The sequence below is a fragment of the Kogia breviceps genome, chromosome 1 (assembly GCF_026419965.1).
Source record: "Kogia breviceps isolate mKogBre1 chromosome 1, mKogBre1 haplotype 1, whole genome shotgun sequence".
In the NCBI taxonomy this organism is placed as follows: Eukaryota; Metazoa; Chordata; class Mammalia; order Artiodactyla; family Physeteridae; genus Kogia; species Kogia breviceps.
In genome coordinates, this window is record NC_081310.1 from 26,420,907 (window position 1) to 26,439,217 (window position 18,311).

The following is an 18,311-nucleotide window of genomic DNA, read 5'->3' on the forward strand; positions in this document are numbered from 1 at the left end:
GCATCTTGCAAACATATGAAACATATTAAATTGACAATGTTTTTCTACTCCATAGTGTAGCACATACTGGTACTGTGTTCTCAAACATAGCAGTTGTAATTTCAGTCACTTCCCAGTCAAGAACAGTTCCTGGTACACCTAAGTGCTCAATAAATATACATTGAATAAATAAATATCAAGGACCATCTTAGGGCTTCCCTGGTGGCGCAGTGGTTGGGAGTCCGCCTGCCGATGCAGGGGACACGGGTTCGTGCCCCAGTCCGGGAAGATCCCACATGCCGCAGAGCGGCTGGGCCCGTGAGCCATGGCCGCTGAGCCTGCGCCTCCGGAGCCTGTGCTCCACAAAGGGAGAGGCCACAAAAGTGAGAGGCCCGCGTACCGCAAAAAAAAAAGGACCCCCTTATATTATTTTCTCCCACATGATCTAGGTTTTGAAAGAGTTTGTCTAGTAAACAATTTGCATTTGAAAAATAATGAATTTGCATTTTCAGATCAGTATGACATAACTTTGGCCCTGTTAATTCCGATCTTTTGTGCTGTTTGATTCTTACTGAATTTCACTTACAGAGTATGAAAGACCCTTCCTGTTTTGGAACATTGCCTTCGTTTTGAATCTTCTCTCAATAATATGTGCATGATCCTTACCACATACCATAAACCAAACTAAATTCCAGAGGGATGGGACTTCCCTGGTGGTCCAGTGGTTAAGATGCTGCACTCCCAATGCAGGGGGCCCAGATTCGATCCCTGGTCAGGGAACTAGAATCTGCATGCCACAACTAAGACCCGACACAGCCAAATTTAAAAAAAAAAAAATTCCCGAGGGATTTAAGAGGTAAATGTAGAAAGTTAAAAAAAAAAATTTTAATTAAAAAAACTAAAAGAAGATTTAGATGAATAGTATTTATCTTGCCCACATTTAAGAAAGGAATCTAAACATAAAAACATTAAGAAAAAATTACAGATTTTATTGTGTAAAAGTTAAACTCTTCTGCACATAAACAATCCAAATACAAACAAAAAGTAAGACTATATTTTCATTAATATGTAAAGGTTTACTAGCCTTCATTTACAAAGCATTCATACAATCAACAAGAAAAGTAATTTCTCAATGGAAAGATTGGCAAAAGACATTGACAATTTTAGGAAGAAAAAGTAAAAATAGCTATGAAAAACATTTTAAAATGGTCAGCACTACAGTAATAAATGGAAATTTAAATGACATACTCAATCTGACCTATCACTTTAGTACAAATTCAAGGATAATAATGCTTAATACTGGCAAAGGTATAGATTTTCTGGAAAGCATTTTGGCAATATGTGCCCAAAACCTTTAAAGTTCCTGGGCAAACCAGGGCAAGGTTGTATGTATGATGTTATTTTTTATCATGTTATTTACAATGGCCAAAAGCGAGGAAAGAAATCTAGATGTCTAAAGAGAAAGGGAATGGTTAAAGTAATTAAACCATGTCATGGGAAAAAATTTTGATGAAATTATGAAATCATGAGAAAATTCATATGAAGTAATATTAAATGATCAGAAATAAATGTATAGATATACATACAGTGTCATTTCAGTTATCTAGAACCTATATATCTGTATATGCGTAGAAACAGTTTAGAAGAAAATATATCAAAAGATTAATTCTGTGTTGTATTAATATAAATGATTTTTTCTTCTTTGTACTTTTCCTTCATTTTCCAAAATTTTCGCCAAGCTCATGTATTATTCTCCCAAGTTTTAAAAGGTACCATATAGAATAAAAAATGGAATTCCTGGTCTAAATGAAAAATTCTAGAATGCTTCCCTATCACTCCTCAGCTCTTTCTAGGTGAGTACATTCTCTGGGCTCTGCTGTTCTCTGGGTTCTGGTGTTTTATGCCCTGAAGCTGTTCTCAACTTACCTCCCCAGGTGCAGGTGCACTTCAGTGATGGATGATAAAATTTCTCTAAGACTATATACCTAAGTTACTAAAAGCCAGGTCAAACCTTATGAGTCAAATGTGTTGTTTGCAGTAAGAAAAGCAGACAGACAGTCACTAAGAGATAATCAAAGGGATCGCCATCAGACTTCAGGAGCAAGCTATCTGTTCCTCCCAGGAGCCTTCCTTGAATCCCACTGGATGGTTAGGGGTTCCTCTTCTGGCTTCTCGTGTTGTCCTGACCTGACATCAGCATTTAATTCCTTGTACTGAGATCATCTATTCGTGTGCCCTTCTCCCCTCCCGGCCCAGGCTGCGAATTCCTTGTGCACAAATCTCTGTTTTACTCATCTCTGTAGCCTCAAAACACAGTAGTGGTCAATCAGGAAAGCATTTCTTGCCTAGTGCTTTCATCTGCACCCCGACCCTTAAAAACAAATTCAAAGGATAAGTGAAAATATTAGTTTCTTGAAACTAAGATCAGGGAACGATGTTGAATCCTGCCTGCTTCCTTAACTCCTCATGGCAAATCAGACATATATAAAATTGGTGGTTTCAGATTGTTCTGGCCACAAGTGGCTCTGTGAAACCCAACCCTTGGATCATTATCACATGTTCACTTACAATTCTCTCCATCCAACACACTAATCATTAATTTAAATAACCCCTTCTTTTAAGAACTTTGCTTGGAAATGACTGCCTAAAACCATGAACTAGAGTTGAAAGTTTCTCATTTCACTGAAATTGGACCAACATTTCCTGTTATACACTAACCGCTGTGGTCACTGGCTGTTCCTGGACTGTTGAGCCAGGGGCCTCTTCTCTGTTAGCTGCCCAGTTGTCTCATTTGTATAGCAGAGGCCAAGGAGACAGTGAGCTCTGCGGTCCGCAGGAAGATTCTGCAAGCCAGTAAAATCCTTCCATTTGGGACTTGCCTATGCTGGAATATCAGTGCCGTCTGCTCTGCTTGCAAACCTTCCCAAGCCTTGTCCATCTGGAATCCTTAAAGGACCTCTACTCTGAAGTCTGGCCTGACTGCTCTGTTCTCTAGGCCCTCCTCTGACTTTGTATGGGTTTCATCCCATGTCTGTTTCTCTCACTAGACTGTAAGTTCCCTGAGGGCAGGGATAATAGATCATGTATTTTTGTAGCACGGAGCCTGAAACACAGCCAATAACAAATTGAATTGAACCACTGGGGGAAAAATAGATGTTTTTAGTGCTTATTATATTTTTAGACTCACTCTGGGAGACGTCATTTCTAAACAGAATTCTAAGCTTTTCTAGGACACAGTGTGGTTGATAGAAATCTTTGATTCATAGTTCTAGCATCTCTTAGCTTTATATACTAGTAAGTTAATATCTCTTGAGCTTCAATTTCCTGAGCTATAAAATGGGAGTGATAATAATAGCATTGTTGACAGGATAAGTGAAATTATGTCATTCTCCTAGCATATAGTAGGGGTTAATAGTTTTTCAGCTGTTGGATGAAAGACTGTTGGATGCGACCAAGGCATAGGTACTGAAATCACCTACAGGTGATTCAGTGTATAGCCAGAGTTGGGAACCACTGGTATAAACTTGGGGGATAGCTTTTGCACCTGTAGAGTAAGCTTTAATACTAATGATATTGCCAAGGTAGCCAGTAAATTTGGGTCTCTTCCTGTTTTGAAAATTTTATGAAGGAATCTCACTGCAATCCACTGATCAAAAGATAGCTGTTCATACTACATGTAAAGCACTATGTTAGGTATACTAGGAATATTTTTTAAAGTATATTAGTAGGTCCCATCTACCTTTGAGTAATTTGCATATGAAAAGCAAACTTGTCCATTTCAAAGAAGTACATAATTTCAGTTTTACAAGGAAGGACCAACTCAAGAATCACCACCCATATTTCCTTTTTCACTGGGTTTAAACCTGGTCACTGGTCACTATTTCCTCACTCCCCTTACCACTACTACAGTGGGCTAGGTCCGTTACTCCATTATTCCACATGGAGTAAGTTCTAGGGTGTTTCATTCTTGTTTCAAAAACACATTTTCCTATAAATATTCTGTGGAAAAGCCTTTGCATGGTTTTATATTGGTAAGATAATTCTAGAGTGCCACATTTGACAAATGACATCAGCTAGCCTACCCTAGCCATAAACCATTTTAGAACTCTTATGCATAATTTGGCTTCAGGTCAAGGTGGTGTAATATGAACCAGCAGAATATACAGCACAGGGTGTCCTTAGCAGCTATCCTAAAGATCAGCAAAACTCATTCCTGTAAGAGAAGCTCATCTGTGAAGCAAGGTCGAGCCCAGTGCTCATCAGAGAAGGTCCGCTTAATGGAATTTCTCCTTGCCTGTAGGTACTTCTGCTTTGAAACTCTTTGGTGGTCCCTCTGGTTGCATACCTTATACCCATTCCCTCCCACCACCAATTATTGCCTTGTGTTCTTTGCTATAGGTATTTCCATTTTGTTCAGGAATCAGATAGCCATATTCTTCAGGGGATACTGGCCTCCTTTCCAGCTCCCACAGCGTCCAATCTTTTTTTTTTTTTTTTTTTATAAAGTGTTTCCTCATCTTTTTTTTTTTTTAATAAATTTATTTATTTATTTTTGGCTGCGTTGGGTCCTCGTTGCTGCGTGCGGGCTTTCTCTAGTTGCGGTGAGAGGGGACTACTCTTCGTTGCGGTGCACGGTCTTCTCATTGCAGTGGCTTCTCTTGTTTCGGAGCACGGGCTCTAGGCGCGTGGGCTTCAGTAGCTGTGGCACGTGGGCTCAGTAGTTGTGGCTCTCAGGCTCTAGAGCGCAGGCTCGGTAGTTGTGGTGCACGGGCTTAGTTGCTCCACAGCACGTGGGATCTTCCTGGGTCAGGGCTCAAACCCGTGTCCCCTGCATTGGCAGGCAGATTCTTAACCACTGCGCCACCAGGGAAGTCCCCAGGGTTCAATCTTGATGGTTTAGATAAATTGTGGTAATTCAATTTCCTTTGCCAGTGATTGGTTTAGGAATAAGCATGTGACTCATAATTCTGGATAATTATGAGAGTAGAGGGAGCTTCTGGGAAGTTCTTGCTGTTCAAAAGGAACACAAAGGAAGATGTTTCTTGTTAGGCCACTGGATATAGATTTGTGAGAATACGATGCTTAGTGCTGCTGTAATTGTCTTGCAACCATGAGAGAATATGTCTGGAACCAAAAGCCAACACAGTGAAAATGGTGTAATAGAAAGAGGGAAAGAATCTGTATTCCCCCATGAACTTAATGAGCTGCTGCATTAAAGACACGGATACCACTTGACCTCCATATTCAATGTTATGTGAGATTATAAATATCCTTCTTATCTAAGCCACTTTGGGTGGATTAGCTGTTCTTACAGCCAGACGCATCTCAACTAATACATCTGTGTTAGCTATATAAACAGATGTGGAAGAATCTTGTAGTAAGTGGTTGCTTACTCCAAAAACATGCATCTTAGTACTGGGGATTTTTCTGATGGGAGAAAATTTTTTTTACTCATTCCTCTCTTAGTTTCTTCCCTTATAGACATAGCTTGTCTCCAACACCAGGCTATGTCTCCCTAAGTACTTTACCACTCTTATTCACGAAGACGTGAGTGAGCCACTGACTTTGATATTTCATCAACCTAAAACAGAATGGTAGTGCCATTTACACCAGACACAGGTACAAGGAAAGATGGGCCTTAACAAGCCACTGCGGGCATTTTTTCATCTGTTGTTGTTGTTAACCTTGACATTGAGCATTACCATAAGCATCAGTCTGAGCTCCTCAAAACCTTCTCTACGTGTTCTACCCATAATAGTTGTTCAATAACTGTTTGTTGGATGAATGCATGAATAAACTATATTTGCAAATAGCATGTCAAGAAAGATTTAGAGACTCGGAGATATTTGAGGCTCCATTTTTGAGATAGCAACCCAAGTACTAACGAGTCTTTTTCTGCCACATCTAGTTAAAACCAGAGAGTGTAAGTAGTACCCCTCCCTTTTTAAGAATGAGTTACCCCCTCTCTCCTCTCTTGCTCCTATTCTCGTGCTTTCTCTCTCTCTGGAAATTTCAGAATTTAAGTGATCTGATCCTGTGAATATTTTTTTAAAAGCAGATATGTTCATGTCTGCAAGGAGATCTTTCTTTGAAGCCCAAAGAATTCCATCATTGCTCATTAAGAGTTTCTGACTCATAGGGGTGTGTGTGTGTGTGTGTGTGTGTGTGTGTGTGTGTGTGTGTGTGTGCGCGTGCATTTTAAGAGGGCTATGCGATCATGTCAGTTCTATAGTAATTAGTTTACTGGATGACTTCAAAGGCAAGGGACTGTATATAACGGTGCTTTGAAGAAGTGCCTTTGTCGGAAAGATTTCATCCATCAGACTGACTTTGGGATCTGGGGAAAGATTGGCTTTGTTCAACATCCAGTGTACTTTCCCCCAGGGAAGGGCAGATTTGTGACGTTCAGGGTGAGCCTGGGCAAGGAAGAAAATGTCTTCCTGTTTTCTTGTGGAAACTTCATCATCTGTCTCAGAGAAGTGAGTCACTTCATACTAAGATTAAATGTCTCCAGAACCAGATCCTCCTCCCTGAGAAAGGTAGAATGACCTCAGTGGAGAGAAAGGAGCAACAAACTAAGATCAGGCTTCTCTGAAGCTCATTCTGCTTCAGAAATTAATTCCTCAGTGGATAGCGCTTCTCCAATAGTCCCATGAAGGAGGAAAACGTGCTGGAGCAAAGGAAACCTGCAGGTTAAATGTGCTTCCTGCAGTCCCGTGTCACCTGTGCAATGACACAAAAATTATTGGCTGAATCCCATTAATTAGTATTAATCCTTCCACAGCAGAGTTGCTTGACTCTCGACCTAATACTTAATATTTCCTTATGAAACAGTGACTTGCTTATATGTCTGTCTCTCTCATTAAATTTTAAGTGCCTTGAAACCTGGTCCACGTTTCAAGTCATCTTTGAACTCAGTGCCTGAAACACTTACAGTAGCAGACACTCAGTAAATATTTGGAAGTGGAACTAACTCATTATGTAATAGTGAAAAGGCCCAGGCTCAATAAATTGACAGGTATTTACTAAGCCTAGAAGAAATAAGGCAGAGACTGTAAATCGAGGTATTTTGCTTATATAATGAGAAGAGTCTGGAATCTGGAATCAGACAGGCCATGTTTCGAATCTGAGCTTTGCAACCCATGGTTGTTCTACTTTGAGTTCGTCGTTTAACCTCCCCAGCCCTCAATTTCATCCTCTGTGAAAAGGGAATAAGGACAAATTTTTAAATGAGCTGTTGGGAGGGATAGATGAGGTGGTGTTATGGGTTGAATTGTGACCTCCACATTCATATGTTGAAGTCCTAACCCCCAGAGCCTCCGAATGTGACCTGATTTGGAAATAGGGTTCTTGCAGATATAATTAGTTAAGATGAGGTCATACTGAAGTAGGGTGGGCTCCCAATGCAGCATGACTGGTGTCCTTATAAAAAGGGGAAATTTGAAGACAGACATACACTCAGGGATAACACCATGAGAAGCAACCCTGTCTGAGAAAGGGAAGGAGAGCTTCACAGAGGGACCACAGTGAATTTTCGTCTTGAGCGATGAGTAGGAGTTTGTTTAAGTAATATGGAAAGCACAGATACGGGGAGCTGAGTTAAACATGAGGAGTCAAGGGGGGGAATTTCTGGAGGAGGAAGTCTGAGCTGATGTTTGAAGGAAGAAGGATGGCATGGAACCCCACAGTGAAAGGAGCATAGTTCAAGTACCTTATCGTAGTCAGGGAGACATGTGGGAGATGAACCAGGAGGTATTGACGGAGGTGAGGACATGAAAGGTCTTACTGGCCATGCTAAGTAGTCTAGACTTTATCCTGTTGACAGTAAATAACATATATATATATATATTTTTTAAAATAAATTCATTTATTTTTGCATGCGTTGGGTCTTCGTTGCTCTGCTTGGGCTTTCTCTAGTTGAGGCGAGCAGGGGCTGCTCTTCGTTGCGGTGCACGGATTTCTCATCGCAGTGGCTTCTCTTGTTGTGGAGCACGGGCTCTAGGTGCGTGTGCTTCCGTAGTTGTGGCTCGCGGGCTCCAGAGTGCAGGCTTCAGTAGTTGTCGTACACGGGCTTAGTTGCTCCGCGGCATGTGGGATCTTCCCGGACCAGGGCTCAAACCCGTGTCTCCTGCATCGGCAGGCAGATTCTCAACCACTCCGCCACCAGGGAAGCCCCGACAGTAAATAATATTTTTATTGTGGTAAAATATACATAACATAAAATTTAACATTTTAATCATTTTTAAGTGTGCAATTCAGTGGCATTAAGTACATTCACAATGTTGTATCTACATCACCCGCATCCTTTTACAGAACGTTACACCCTCATCCCAAACAGAAACTCTATTCATTAAACATACATTCCCCCACTTTCCCGCTCCTATCCCCAGACTCTTTTCTACTTTCAACCACTACTTTACTTTCAATCTCTATGAATTTGCCTATTCTAGGAACCTCATATAGGTGGAATCATGCAGTATTTGTCCTTTTGTGCCAATCCACATCACATAATGTTTTCAAGGTTCAACCATTTGTACCATGTATCAGAAGTTCATTTTTAAGGCCGAATTTTCTTCCTATCTATCTATCTACCCATACATACATTTTGTTAGTTCACTTATCTGTTGATGGCATCTGGGTTTTTTCTACCTTTTGGCTATTGTGAATAACGCTACTCTGAACATTGGTGTACAAGCATCTGTTTCAGTTCCTGCTTTTAATTTGGGGGGTATATGCCTAGAAGTAAAATTGTTGGATCATATGGTAATTCTATGTTTAACTTTTTGAGGAATCATCATACAGTTTTGCACAGCAGCTATACCATTTTACATTCTTACCATCAATAAACAAGGATTCCAGTTTTTCCATATCCTCCCCAATACTTGTTATTTTGGGGTTTGTTTTTTGTTTTGTTTTGTTTGCGGTACGCGGGCCTCTCACTGTCACGGCCTCTCCCGTCGCGGAGCACAGGCTCCGGATACGCAGGCTCAGCGGCCATGGCTTACGGGCCCAGCCGCTCCGCGGCACGTGGGATCCTCCCGGACCGGGGCACGAACCCGCGACCCCTGCATCGGCAGGCAGACTCTCAACCACTGCGCCCCCAGGGAAGCCCTTGGGGATTTTTTGATAGTAGCTATCCTAAAGTGTGTGAAGTTGTATCTCATTGTGGTTTTGAGTTGCATTTCCCTAAGGACTGATGTTGAATATCTTTTCATGTGCTCATGAGCTATTTGCATATCACCTTTGGAGAAAAGTCTATTCAAATCCTTTGCCTTTTTAATTGGGTTGTTTGCCTTTTTTGTTGTAGGATTGTAGGAGTTCTTTATGAATTCTGGATATTAATTGCTTATCAGATATAGGATTTGCAAATATTTTCTCCCATTCCATGAGTTGCCTTTCCACTTTTTTGATAGTGCCCTTTGATGCACCAAAGGGGACTAAATAATTTTAAGCAGAGAATTGATATTTTCCAATTGGTATGTAAAGGGTGGATTGGAGTGGAGTGAGGTCAAAAGGCAGGGAAACAGATTAAATAGCCACACTATCCAGGCAAGACATGGTAGGGTCTGAGTGGAAACAGAGAAGAAATTGAAAGGTAGACGTTTAGGAAGCAAAGGCAACAGGATTCTGGTGATAGTGTAGAGAAAAAAAGGGACAGAGGGAGGAAAAAAATGTTGAGAAACTACTTCCATGTTCAGCAAGAGCTGATGAGAACATGAAAAGGGAACATTGATGAGAGCAGAGAAGGGGCCACATTTGAGGAGGTTAAGTTCCAACTGATTGGACAGGTGTGAGAAAGGGAGGAGTTATGAATAACCCCAAGCATGGGCAATCCAGCAAAACATTAGCTTAATTTACAGTTAACAACCTAAATTAACTTAGTCTCTGACACAGACTAGCCTAGATGTGTTGGTTCCTGTAGTAGCCGGGTTTAGTGGAGCCTGCCCTGAATCATCCTTTCCTCACTGTCCACTAAAGTCATTTCTCCTTGTAAAAGTATCTTCTGTGATTTATCACTATGATATGATTTATCAACCTCGAATCCTTTTTTGGAAGGGTATGGAATAAATAAATGTAAAAAACATAAGCCCAGATTGTAATCCGGAGCTTTGTGACTTTGAATAAGGACCTAAACTCCATAAGCTTCTGTGTGCTTCCACGTTTGTTAAATATAATATAATTTATATTATATTAATTAATATAAATCTGTATTTTAATGGCACCTTCCCCATGCAGATGCTGTGAGGATCAAACGGAAATAATTCAGATCAGATCCTTAGGAATGGGCCTGGACACAGGAAACCTCAATACATATAAGCTGTTGCAGTCTTTGCGATTCTACCTCCATATCCAATGGCCAAGCCCAGTTGGATCTAAAACAGCTTGAAGGCTATGGCACAGCAGTGAGCAGTGCAGGCAATCTGTGCAGGCCAGAGCCCCTGGCTCTTCATCCAGTGAGTATTGTGAAAGCGTCATAGCCTTGGAATCAGGAAATCGTGGGTTGAAATCTTGACTCTCCTGTTGACTAGCTTTATGGCTTCTGCTGCTTAAGACTCAAGAGGGGGTGACAGCAGGTCAGTCCCAGTGGTGAAAGGAGCACTGGTCGCTTCTCACAGCAGTTTGTCACTGTGTTTTGTCTGTCTTCAGAGGCATGACATCCAGTAGAAATGGCAGCTTCTCTCACTTGGAGCCCAGATCTAGAGTTGAATCCCCTACCAATAGGAGTGTGGTGGTCAACCTGGGTGGCACACAGGATGGCACTTCAGAATGTTTATGGTGCTGGGTAAGAGAACAAGCACATATTGTGCATCAAAGCCCACTGATCATTATCACCTAGAAGGTGCATCTTCCCCCACCCTCACGGGAAGTGACGCCATGGAGGGCTCAGTCCCCAGCTTTTTTGGCCACTTCTGAACCTCAGGAGTGTGGGTTACGGCCGTCTAGCTGCAGCAGTGCATCACAAGGTGATTTCCTGACAGGCTGTCTCTGCCAACAAAAGGATGCAGCTGTTTTATAGCTGAGCGTGGGAAGGACTTTGAGATGACTGCATTTAAGTAAGCATTTTCTGCCCCATGGGTTCGGTTAGCAATGGCCATGTCAAGCACTTAAAGGTGTTGTACCCCATCGAGCTATATTTCTACAGGGAAATGTTTAGGAAAGATGCAACTATACGTGTACAAAGAGCGATTAAGAAACCATAGTCTGAAACCACATGATTTTACTATTTCTAACACAGGCTAACCCAAGCTCTGGGGAATATGTGACACCACCCCTCCCCCTACAGAAAAAAGGCAAAATGGCAGCTTTTATGATTTTTTTGTTTAATTCTCTTACTAATGACAATTAGCTTGTCAGTGTATTTTGTCTGCCTTCAAAGGACTTACAGTGGAGAGTGCTAGTCACAGATACGTGTATTCTACAAGCTAGCACTGACCCGTACACGTTTCAAATCTGAATTACTTGCTGACATTAAGGATTGGGGAGGGCAGCAAGATTCAGGATTTCAAAACTTCTGGAAAGTTATGTTTGCTTGGGTCCTCTGACAAAGCAAATGCCAAGATGGGATTAAATATGCAAAAATTTTATTATGGAAAATGCTTGTATGAGGAAAAAATAGGGAGAAGCCCAGAGAAGGCTGGGAGGGCAAGTCTGAGCAGCGGTGAAGGAGAGAGGAAGGGAAAGTTGGGTTGAAGTGTTCTAGGCTGCCGAGCAGTCTGAAGAGGATTCAGCAAAGAGTGGAGAGTCCTGGGGGCAAAGCTGGCTGTCAGAGGAGTCCTGTGTCTCCCAGGAATGGGTCTGCTAGTATCCCTGCTGCCCTCAGCCATTGGCTGGGCACAGTCACTGGGAAGTATGACCTCTGCGCAGACTCAGCCATGGGTTTCAGAGTGCAACAGCTGGGGCATTGATCAACAGAGCTCTCTCTAGTTGGAGGTCTGCAAGTGCATCCCAATGTCTGCCACTGAAGCCATCTCCGGGTAGAGGGTATCTAACAGGCTGTTAATCAACCTAAAAAAAGCATGCCCGGAATATTCCCTGCCAGGGAGCAAAGACTTAAAATAGCCAGCCACTCCTTCCTCTCATGCTTAGAACACTGTCTCTTTACCAGTCCACAAAGGTCTTGTATTTGTATGACACTCCTCTGAAAACTCTAGATAAACAAATACATATATATATACATATATACGAATGTATATGTGTATGTACCTAAAGAAAAAAGAGCAGGGCTTCCCTGGTGGCTCAGTGGTTGAGAGTCGGCCTGCCGATGCAGGGGACGCGGGTTCGTGCCCCGGTGCGGGAGGATCCCACGTGCCGCGGAGCGGCTGGGCCCGTGAGCCATGGCCGCTGAGCCTGCGCGTCCGGAGCCTGTGCTCCGCAACGGGAGAGACCACAGCAGTGAGAGGCCCGCATACCGCAAAAAAAAAAAAAAAAAAAAAGGAAAATAGAGCAATCTCAAAATGTATTAATTATAGTATAAATGCTGAATGAGTTTGCAGTGAGCAGAATGGGGGTTTGAACTAAAAATCTTAAAGGTCATTTTCAGTCCCAACAGCTACACTTCTTTAATTGTTCTTAGGGAAAGATTCTTAAAGGAGTAGACTCGGTTTTCAATACCCTTTTTCTCTAACTATAAAAGTAAAATATGCTCTTTGAAAAATGAAGAAATATATTTTAAAATCAATCACCACAAATTCTACCACAGAAATCATTAACATTTTAATATTTTTCAGAGCATATGTGTATATCTTTTAACTTTTTTATGATCTTCCTAACATATAATTTGATATCTTTTTTTATAGTATAATGTATCAAACATTTCCCCATATCATTAAAAACTCCTTAGCACAGTATGTATTAGCATACACCTCTGAATATTTCCTTATGATAAGTTCCTAGAAGGCTAGTAATTGCTAAGGCAAAGGGAATGCAACCTTCTAATGCTTTTGATACATATTGATAGATTACTTTATCAGCGGCATATAAGGGTACCTGTTTCCCTAAACCTTCCTTAACTCTAAAGACAGTATTTTTTTAAAAACCCCTTGCCAGTTAGGGAGAAAATGGCATCATATTTTAAATTTATTTCCTTTAAACACTAGTAATATTTAACTTTTTATTTATTTTATTAATAATTTATAGTTCATCTTTGGTGAATTATTTCTTCACATCTTTGACCAGTTTTCTATCAAATTTGTGTATTTTTATTATTGGTTTATAGGACTCTTTACATATTAATGACCTAACCATTTATCTATCAAATATATCACAAATATTACCCATGTGTCATTTACTGTTTAATTTTGTTTATGATGTTTTTCTAATGTACAATTGTTTCATGCATTCAAAACTAGTGATCTTTTCATTTATGATTTCTGCTTAGATAAGCCTTGCCTATTTCAAGATTATATAAAATTTTACCTATGATTTATTTATTTTTCTACTGAAAAGAATATAAAAGTGGCTTTACTTTTCACATTTAAAAATGTCAGCCATCTGGGGTTTATTTTTATATATTTCTCAAGGTAGGAATCTAATTTTGTCATTTTGCAAATTGTTACCAGTTTGTTCCAACACTATTTATAGCATAATCTAGCCTTTCCCATTTATTTGAACTTTCATCTTTATTACACGCAAGGATAGTATTTTTAAATTTTTTGTGAGTTTTAAAAATCTCCTTTTGATTCATTTCCAGTTTTACTGCACTGCCATCAAAGAATGTAGCCTATACATGTCTCTATTTTGGGAAATATACCAGCCTTTCTCTTTTGCTGACCATAGTGGATCTCAGCCACTGTGAACTACTGTGTGGTGTTTTGCAAAGTAAATTGCTACTACTCATAACATATTTAAATTTGTGACTGGTGTACATGTGAATTAGAGTCTATTTGATACATTATCAATAATAATATCATTCTCATTCACTGCTATTACAGTTGTTTTTTCCTCAGTTTTACTGACATATATAACATTGTATAAGTTTAAGGTGCAGCAGAGTGTAATGACTTGACTTACATATACTGTGAAATGATTTCCTCAATAAATTTAGTTAACATCCATCATCTCACATAGATACCAAAATAAAAAAAAGAAAAGAAAAAAATTTTTTCCTTTTGATGAGAACTCCTAGGAGGCATGACAATTCTTTACAGTGGGGCAGACATGTAGGAGCAGTATGTAACCCCATCAGTTGTGGGTTCCCGCTGTGGCTCCTTACGCTGGTGTCCACGAGGCCTACTCCTTATAGGGTTCCTATTCTTGAATTTCCAGAAGGACTCTGCTTCCTAGGATGCTTTCTAAAGTCTTACAGTAATTCTTCCTAGTCCCTCCAACTCAAGCTAGTATGATTAAGCTTCTATTCCTTACAATGAACAAAGCCTAACTAAAACACCACCACTTTCTTCAGCACAGGAAGAAGGGACCAGTTTATATCAATCAGAGCAGTAGCCTGAGAAGGTGGACATGAAACTCAAGCATGGATCCCTAAGGAAGGCAGGCAGCCCTGGTGAGTGGGAGCCTTCTACTGTGTGGTGGAGTTTGCCCGTTGTGGGGTAGCCCACCATTGCCTGGGCTAGGCTCTCTCTCCAGAATCGCCCTTACCACCTGGACCTGAGCACTACTGCAGTGAGATCTGACTCTGCACTTGGCTGTTTGGTACGCTTCCGGGAGGTTTGTAGGGATGATTCACTACTCCCTGGCAAGTCTAGCTCCAGCCTCTCTGCATGGGTGACAGTGAAATTCCATCACAAACTCCTTCTTCTAGTTCCTTGGGTCTTGCTTTTGCATTTAGCAGATTGAGGGTTGCCTTTATTTTCTTTCGAATGGGTCTCACTTCATTTAAAGAAAGTATCTAACAAATGTTTTTTTTAGATTTTTCTCGATTGTGGTAGCATCTTTAATTGATTTTCTCAGATAGTTACTGATTTCCTCCTATTTTTAAAAATTCCTTTGAAGGAGCAGGAAGGAGTTAAGCCCTTGTGCTCAATTATTATCATGAGTTGAAAATTACATTTTCCAGTTTAATTCTTTTTTTCTCTCACTTAAAACCAAAAAGTTTTAATTTTTACATAATACCTCCTTATTGAATCTGCCCAACTAATCAAGGGGAAAATGCAATGAAAGCAAATTACCTGGTAGAAATATCAGGATATCTTTAATAGCTGTAAAGTATTATTTAACATGTAATTTGGATACTCTCAGAATAATAGGCACTGTATTCTTTGGGGGTGTTTTGCTCTATTCTTTTCTCTATACTTTCTTTGTTCTCTCTCCTCTCTCCATAGTCAGTTCATATTAGGATACCTAGTGGGTGATTTTAGGAATAAATAACTCATTCATTAAACACAATTTGAGCCCCACCATTTACAAAGCTTTCAGCAAAAGGTTATAGGAAATGTAAAGGGTAACCAGGTGCTGGCTATAGCAATTGCCATCATAAAATTATAAGCAAGCTTCAAGAGAAGAGCACATGAAAAGATGTTCAACATGATTAGTCATTAGGGAAATGCAAATCAAGCCTACAATGAGGTACAACTTCACACCCACTAGGAAAGCTAGAACAAAAAAGGCAGGCAATAACAAGTGTCTGTGAAGGTGTGGAGAAATTGGAACCCTCCTATTCTTTGAGGTGGTGAAAATGTTCCAGCATTACAGAGTGGTGATGGTTGCCCAGTCACGTCAATATACTGAAAACGACTGACTTGTACAATTTGCAAGACACGTATTTGACATGTATTAGTCAGAATTGGTTAAGTACTGTAACAAATAAACCAAATCTCAAAGGCCTTTAAAATAACCCTAAAACTTCAATAGGAAGTGGGGGAGGAAGAGCTCAATTCTGACAAGGGGGACTTTGGAAAGCTGCTTAGAACGAATGAGTTCTAAGCCATACCACAGAGAACAAGTGATAATACAGTAGCCATTTACTAATAGCGAAGTGTGCCAAACACCAGGCCTTTATTTCTAATTCTCTGTATACATAGTATGGTCACTCTGCTGCAGATGAAGAACTTGAGGCTCAGTGGTCAAGATGTCTTCCCCACATGACAGAGCTGCTGAGTGGCAGAGAATACTGGAATCAGCTGGGAGGCCAGCTCTTGATATGTGTAGGGGGTTGAGTAGTCTACACAGAGGGACATGTGCAAGGGCACAGGGGTAGAAAACAGCAGAATATGGATGGGAAACAGCAAATCAGCTGGGTAGCTGGGCCATCATCCATCCAGTTAGCGATTGGAACTGAGAATCAGCCTGGAAAGGCAAGCAGAGGCCAAATTATGGAAGGTTTGGTGTCGTGATGGAGAAGTTTAGAATTCATTCTGGACCATCAAAGAGCTGGAGGCATGTAAGCTAAATGGATCTGTGCCTTAGAGAAGGGACTCTGACAGCAGCAAGGATAGTGTTCAACCAGAGAGCCTGAAGCCAAGGTGACTGACTTAAGAGTCCAGCAGAGAGGGACTGAGGCCCGGACTGGGGTTGCAGAACTAAGCAAGGAGGAAAGGAGGAAAAGAATAAAGCCACCATTTCAAACTGGTGAAAGCATTTTAAATGTTCATGCTGATGCTTACCTTACATCGACACCGAGCATTCTGAATAAGGCACAGCTGTTCATCGACAGAGTTATTTTGGACCAAGGACTGATTTAATTAAACTGAGTGCCGAAGCATAGACATGTCATCATGTCTCAAGCCTTCTAGCCACCTTTGCGCTGTAATCGCCTACCTCTGTCAATAGTCTTCTGGCTAGAAGAACCCACAGGAAGCTTCTCGTTAGCCAGCAGTGTCACGGTCTGACAGGGTTAATCCTTTTTTCTTGTTCTGGCCCCTCGCAAGTGATAAAGACCACTCTGGAGAAGACGGAAAGTGCACTGAGGCTACCTATCATCCAGCAGATTCCAGAAGATAAAATTGTTCTTTTCTGTGCCCGGTGGCCACCGTCCATGTGGCTGGTGTAGTCTAAGCACCAGGTCTAAGAGCAAACCCCAGCTCTGTCATTTATTACTTGGGGTAAGCTTGGTGTTGGCCGTATTACTTAACCTTGCTGTTCCTCAGATCTCGCCTCTAGAAAATGGAGATATTCCTAATAACAATTCCTTTATGGCATTAAAGTGGGGCTTAAATCAGTTAAAACATGTGGGGGAGATTAGAAAACTGCTTGATATACACTAACACCCAAAAACCACTTGAAACGCTTGTTTTGGAATTTTTCGGTTCCTTCCTTTCCTTTAAGAATATGATCTGAAAAGAGTAGGTTGTTTATATCTCAATGACAGCAATATTTTCCATTAACTTGTAAAAACTTTAATTCTCCAATTATATCTCAACTGAAAGTAAAAAAGAAACTAACACTTTGTAACAGAAAAATAAAATAAAATAAAAACTTTAATTCTCAATAATTGAATCTGAAATCAGTCCGTAACATCAGAACCAGTATAGCTTTTGAACTGCCGTATAATGAGAGGTAATGACTTATTAGCTATTTTAGGGGTTCTTGCTTAATTATGGTGAAGGAAGCTGCAACTTTTTATGTTTACCTCCTCACTATTGTTTCAGTTTCTGAAAGGGAGTAGGGGAAGGAGAGGGGCTTTTCAAAGAGGTAAAGTTGAGATGGAGATGAAAAATTTGTTTTGTTTGTTTCTGTTTTTACTCTCTCTTTTTCACACACACCCCCACACTTAGGCACACACACGCACACAATTTCCTTTTCTACTTTAGCCACATTCCTTTGGTTATATCACAGTTGCTGAAGTTTCTGGATGTCAATATTTCCTTTCCATTGTCACTAAGAGGAGCCCACATAGTGACTTAATAAGTGAATAGCAACCCTTACTCCTAAGGCTGTATAGAGTTCCCACTGTCTGGCTCGAGTGCTATAGGAACATCAATGTCTTCAGTTCTCACAGCGCTTACAGTTGATTGGAGAGACAAGACCAACACGTGAAGTAACAATACTATTAGCGCATATAAGCCGGAAGCAAGATAGGACTCTAGCAGATACCAGTAAGAACCAATGACTTCAGCGTCTGGAGATTCATCTGTTACACCCACAGAGGTGGAGCTGTTGTGTGACCCGGAAAAATGGGCTCCAAGCTGGAAAGCGAACTTCCGAACTTCCGCTATCTGGAGAAGGCCGTGAAACAAGGAGGAGAGGAAGCAGACAGCCTGGGGGTGGGGGGGATGGGGGGGCTTGGCCGACCCCTCCCAGGTACCGGGAGTTCCCCTCCCTCTGCTTCATTCTCCTCTTTGGCCTGTGGCTGAATCTCACTCCTTGGTTATGGATTCCTAACACTCTTGCTCCAAGTGACTATGTTCCATGTTTTCATCTTCTATCTACTCCAATTT

General features: G+C 40.9%; 1 long non-coding RNA gene across 1 annotated transcript; it reads left to right on the plus strand.

Annotated features, from left to right (window-relative positions):
• Positions 1 to 4,198: 4,198 nt before the first annotated feature.
• Positions 4,199 to 18,292, plus strand: LOC131742625 (uncharacterized). Its single transcript, XR_010839729.1, has 3 exons — positions 4,199 to 4,275; positions 14,381 to 14,479; positions 17,864 to 18,292. It is a non-coding gene; the product is annotated as an uncharacterized lncRNA (long non-coding RNA).
• The last annotated feature ends 19 nt before the right edge of the window (positions 18,293 to 18,311 follow it).